Below are 6,072 nucleotides of genomic sequence, written 5' to 3'. Positions count from 1 at the left end.
TACGTGCACTTGAAATAAAACAAAAACGGAGGTTGGGAAATCAATTTTGGAACAGTGGGAAATAATTGCAGCACAACAGGGCAATCTTTTTTTTTCATAAGAAAAAAAATGCTATTTTATTATAAACGATAAAACCAGTATATGTGCATTGTATTTTCATGCAATTTCCAGAAATTGGTTCAGCATGTAAAAATTGCTATATATGTCAAAATTATGAAAAAACAATCCTCTTTAAAATATCAGTCATACTTATCTTCTGATATGCATAAACAGTGTCTAAGATTATCTATCCATATACTTTCATTAATATATAATTATGCTGTCTGGAAAAATACCAAAAAACAGAAAGGGAATGTTGGTATGACCAAAAGTGTCAGTCAAGGCAGTCCCTAGTCCCATGTAATGTTGTCCACCATGTATCTCAATTTTATAATTCAGTAGGGCTCTCTAATGCTATCTTTTGACAATTTGTCTGGCTCCAAGTTAGCTTAATTATCTATGAGAGATTTAGAATCGAATTTCATAATTCAGTAGGGCTCTCTAATGCTATCTTTTGACAATTTGTCTCTAATGCTATCTTTTGACAATTTGTCTGGCTCCAACGCAGCTTAATTATCTATGAGAGATTTAGAATAGCTATAGATATATAGATAGTTTAATTAGTTTAGTTTCTTTGGCTGTGCAAACCAGAGTAATCCCCTAAAATGATTGCTTTAGCGCTTTAGTTTCTTTTGCTGTGCAAACTGGAATAATCCCCTAAAACGATTGCTTCAACTCTTATGTTAGTACCCATGCCATGCTACTATACCTTGAACCTTAATTTTTCCAATAGTTTTCTTTGGCTTAGGAGCCGTTCCTTCTAAGGCAGCATCTCCAGAATCATTTCTCAACAGTTCTTCCTCTGGTTGCAACAGTATTTGCTGTAGTCTATACAAGTTGCAGACATTTCAATTTACACAATTACTTAATAATATGCAGAGTATTCCCTTCATTGTAAAAGAATTTGCATTTTCCGAACTACATGACAATTAAAAGAAATCAACAAAGACAATTTTGTTAATAACCTACCCAAAGGCATTACGCAAAACAATGCACTCATTATGAAGGAATTCAGGAGCTTCCATGCGACCACTGGCCCATGCCCAGAGACAAAGACGCACACAGGCCTCATAGGTGATGAGGGCTTGTCAAGCTCCCTACCCACTACACTCAATAATTGCAAGTGCATTATTATCAAAATGCATAGCAGATGAGAAATAAAACCTATCTGATAAATAATTATTGATACACATTAACATGAAAACAAATCTTAAGACATCCTGGGCACGAACCAGCTACAATCATGACAGCTGCTAATGCCCAGAAAAAAAGGTGCACACATCCCCCATAGACAATAAGGGCTTGCCCACTACACTCAATGAATTGCAAGCACATTCAGGTCAAGATCCAGAGCAGATGAGAAGAACATTCTATCTGGTAATGAATTACTGATCCACATTAACAAGAAAAATAAATCTTAAGGCATCCTGATTGTTTCTTTTTATATATCAACACGCACAAGACTTTAGGTAGGAAGAATCAGTCAACTCTGAGGTGAAAAGTGGGTGGCTGGCTTGCTGAAGCTGTTGATTGCCGGCAAGAACCTGCTGCCTCTTTAACATTCACAGAAGTGGGCTTGTAAAAGCAAAATCAAAGACTTTTCTTATAACAGTTTGAAGTTTGAACTCATGTATGACTATAAACAAGTGTACTCATTTACCCACTGACTGCATCACCTGCTTCAACATTAAAATTTCTGCATACTCTGTGTGTTCAATATCTCCTGCTCCTTCAGACGCTGCTAAAACATTGCAAGACGAGCTTGTAAATTAACTAAACCAGCTGCTTTACATGACAGAACAAAACTTAATTGAGAGATATAATGATCTATGAGGCTCCCAGGTTGTTCAATTTCAGACATATTGCAGGTTGAGACATGACAGGTTGTTGAGACATTCTTTTTGAGATAAACTATATCAAGACTATAAATGCAACTCTGTTTTGAGAATTCTTAGCCTCATAAATCTTACATGGTCTCCATGGTTTTCAGTGGCCATAAAGAAAAATATGACATTCTGTTATTATGAATAGGTCACAGAGGGACAATACATGCAAATGGGCAAAGGAGAAATGCAAGTGCCATGCCTGCAAAATACAATCTATTGGACATTCAAAGCATACTCTGGATCGATTGATTATCTTCTTATGTAAAGACAAGTGAATTGGTGAAAAAACTGACCAACGTAGGACAATACACCAGCGATGGCACAAGCCAACAGAAGTAATGCAGAGAAGACTAGTATAGAAAAGCAGTAGAGAACTCTGAAACGACTCAGGAACTGCTGCTGCTGCCTTGAATAAAATCTCAGCTGCCTAGTCCTCATGATGGTGATCCTTTGGCGCGGGATCAAATCCATCCACCACCACTTGATTGTTATAAATACACAGCTCAACTAATCTGAAAAAAAAAAAGCCCTAATCCCTAAGCCTGCTGCGAATCTCTCTGAGGGCGAAGATTAATGTGACCCCAAGGGCCCATTACCATCTCTGTTCTCCTCCTTCGCGAGAGTTTTCACATGAAAAATTGAAATGGGAATTAAATGGGGAGATCCATCGCCACAGAGCAAAGAAAACTATTCATTAATCAGCGTTACGAAGCATTTGATCATGGTAATTAGGTTATGTGGATGAAAAACACATTTGGGAACAGTAAGATGCAATGGGCATTTTGGAAGAAAAATTGTTCTGATAAAGGTCTGGTGGGTTCTGACCAGGGCCAACAGGTCCTCGCAATATAAATGCTAGGTTGTTGAGACATATTGCAGATTGGGACATGGCAGGTTGTTGAGACATATTGCAGGTTGAGACATTCTTTTTGAGATAAAGTACATCAAGACTATAAATGCAATTCTGTTTTGGGAATTCTTAGTCTCATAAATCTTACATGGTCTCCATGCTTTTCAGTGGACGTAAAGAAAAATATGAACTGCACAATTTACATTTAGGATCCGACTTTAAATAACACAAAAAAGTAAAGATCAGGCTTCGGCAGTAATGACGAGGAGTAGATTAAGCCATTAAATTACAAAAAACTGTCTCCGGATAATAAATATTACTGCTCGATGATGAAAGTATTACAACTTTGAAGAGTTAGGGGCATATTGTTATGGAGGATGATCATATATAAATAATTTATAACTTAACAACAAAAGGGTCTGTATCAGATAAATACATCAAAGTATATATGCTCAAGTGCATTACCATTTGCACAAATACACTTGATTTCATCTGTACCCAACTCCTGCACCTTCGAGTAAAATTACCAAAAGAATGAAATGCCCCTCAAAATAGCAGTTACCCACTGACTGCATCACCCGCTTCAACATTAAAATTGCTGCATACTCTTTGTGTTGAATATCTCCTACTCCTTCAGATGCTGCTAAAACATTGCAAAATGGGCTTGTAAGTTAACTAAACCAGCTGCTTTACATGACAGAACAAAACTTAAATGAGAGACATAATGATCTATGCGGCTCCCAGGTTGATCAATTTCAGTGAGAAGCTTCATTTCCTGAAGAATGAAATAAAAATGTCAACTACAAAGTTAACAAAATGCACACAAAAATTCTGTTATTATGAATAGGTCACAGAGGGACAATACATGCAAATGGGCAAAGGAGAAATGGAACTGCCATGCCTGCAAAATACAGTCTATTAGACATTCAAAACATACTCTGGATCGATTGATTATCTTGTTATATAAATCCATCAAAGTATATATGCTCAAGTGCATTACCATTTGAACAAATACACTTGATTTCATTTGTACCCAACTCCTGCACCTTCGAGTAAAATTACCAAAAGAATGAAATGCCCCTCAAAATAGCGGTTACCCACTGACTGCATCACCCGCTTCAACATTAAAATTTCTGCATACTCTTTGTGTTGAATATCTCCTGCTCCTTCAGATGCTGCTAAAACATTGCAAGACAGGCTTGTAAGTTAACTAAACCAGCTGATTTACGTGATAGAACAAAACTTAATTGAGAGACATAACAAATATGCGGCTCCCAGGTTGATCAATTTCAGACATATTGCAGGTTGAGACATGGCAGGTTGTTGAGACATATTGCAGGTTGAGACATTCTTTTTGAGATAAAGTACATCAAGACTATAAATGCAATTCTGTTTTGAGAATTCTTAGCCTCGTAAATCTTACATGGTCTCCATGGTTTTCAGTGGCCATAAATAAAAATATGATATTCTGTTATTATCAATAGGTCACAGAGGGACAATATATGCAAATGGGCAAAGGAGAAATGCAAGTGCCATGCCTGCAAAATACAGTCTACAAAGAAGACTAGTATAGAAAAGCAGTAGAGAACTCTGAAACGGCTCAGGAACTGCTGCTGCTGCCTTGAATTAAATCTCAGCTGCCTGGTCCTCATGATGATGATCCTTTGGCGCGGGATCAAATCCATCCACCACCACTTGATTGTTATAAATACATAGCTCAACTAATCTGAAAAAACAAAAAGCCCTAATCCCTAAACCTGCTGCAAATCTCTCTGAGGGCGAAGATTAATGTGACCCCAAGGGCCCATTACCATCTCTGCTCTCCTCCTTCGCGAGAGTTTTCACATGAAAAATTGAAGTGGGAATTAAATGGGGAGATCCATTGCCACAGAGTAGAGAAAACTATTCATTAATCAGCGTTATGAAGCATTTGATCATGGTAATTAGGTTATGTGGATGAAAAACATATTTGGGAACAGTAAGATGCAATGGGCATTTTGGAAGAAAAATTGTTCTGATAAAGGTCTGGTGGGTTCTGACCAGGGCCAATAGGTCCTGGCAATATAAACGCTAGGTTGTTGAGACATATTGCAGATTCAGACATGGCAGGTTGTTGAGACATTCTTTTTGAGATAAAGTACATCAAGACTATAAATGCAATTCATTTTTGAGAATTCTTAGTCTCATAAATCTTACATGGTCTCCATGATTTTTAGTGGACGTAAAGAAAAATATGAACTGCACAATTTACATTTAGGATCCAACTTCAAATAACACACAAAAGTAAAGATCAGGCTTCGGCAGTAATGACGACGAGTAGATTAAGCCATTAAATTACAAAAAACTGTCTCCAGATAATAAATATTGCTGCTCGATGATGAAAGTATTACAACTTTGAAGAGTTAGGGGCATATTGTTATGGAGGATGATCATATATAAATAATTTATAACTTAACAACAAAAGGGTCTGTATCAGATAATTCCATCAAAGTATATATGCTCAAGTGCATTACCATTTGCACAAATACACTTGATTTCATCTGTACCCAACTCCTGCACCTTCGAGTAAAATTACCAAAAGAATGAAATTTCCCTAAAAATAGCAGTTACCCACTGACTGCATCACCCGCTTCAAAATTAAAATTGCTGCATACTCTGTGTTGAATATCTCCTGCTCCTTCAGATGCTGCTAAAACATAGCAAGACGGGCTTGTAAGTTAACTAAACCAGCTGCTTTACATGACAGAACAAAACTTAATTGAGAGACATAACGATCTATGCGGCTCCCAGGTTGATTAATTTCAGTGAGAAGCTTCATTTCCTGAAGAATGAAATAAAAATGTCAACTACAAAGTTAACAAAATGCACACAAAAATTCTGTTATTATGGATAGGTCACAGAGGGACAATATATGCAAATGGGAAAAGGAGAAATGCAAGTGCCATGCCTGCAAAATACAGTCTATTGGACATTCAAAGCATACTCTGGATCGATTGATTATCTTGTTATGTAAAGCCATCAAAGTATATATGCTCAAGTGCATTACCATTTGCACAAATACACTTGATTTCATCTGTACCCAACTCCTGCACCTTCGAGTAAAATTACCAAAAGAATGAAATGCCCCTCAAAATAGCAGTTACCCACTGACTGCATCACCCGCTTCAACATTAAAATTGCTGCATACTCTTTGTGTTGAATATCTCCTACTCCTTCAGATGCTGCTAAAACATTGCA

The sequence above is a fragment of the Pinus tabuliformis genome, chromosome 8 (genome assembly GCF_031772625.1).
Source record: "Pinus tabuliformis cultivar Carrire ecotype Pingquan chromosome 8, CPIR1, whole genome shotgun sequence".
Taxonomy (NCBI): domain Eukaryota; kingdom Viridiplantae; phylum Streptophyta; class Pinopsida; order Pinales; family Pinaceae; genus Pinus; species Pinus tabuliformis.
Note: the sequence above shows the minus strand (reverse complement) of the source record.